Raw genomic sequence first — 226 nt, 5'->3', positions numbered from 1 at the left:
ATTATAACAGAGTTCCACTAGGTCAGAATATATTTCATCCAGTGGGAGAAGTTTAGTGAAGTTTGGTCAGGTCAAAATGGCCGACTGTTGGGAATTATGTGGCTCCTTCATTAGTTTGCTGAAACAATTTTGCAGCTAACAGAGATAAAAATATTATGTAGTGTGAACTCAAATCACTGACTTACTTTGCAGGCAGTAACTATCATAGCACAGTTCCACTAGGTTA

At 37.6% G+C, this 226-nt stretch overlaps 1 protein-coding gene across 1 annotated transcript in view; it reads right to left on the bottom strand.

Moving 5' to 3' along the window:
• The window catches only part of LOC106957997 (synaptic vesicle glycoprotein 2B-like), a 32,917-nt gene that overhangs the window by 12,435 nt on the left and 20,256 nt on the right, over positions 1–226 (bottom strand). The window lies entirely within an intron of this gene.

Source organism: Poecilia latipinna, unplaced genomic scaffold (assembly GCF_001443285.1).
Source record: "Poecilia latipinna isolate Pla-1442-1.1 unplaced genomic scaffold, P_latipinna-1.0 Scaffold954, whole genome shotgun sequence".
NCBI classification, from domain to species: Eukaryota; Metazoa; Chordata; class Actinopteri; order Cyprinodontiformes; family Poeciliidae; genus Poecilia; species Poecilia latipinna.
The sequence above is the reverse complement of the archived record's forward strand: the minus strand, read 5'-3'. Positions and strand labels throughout refer to the sequence as shown.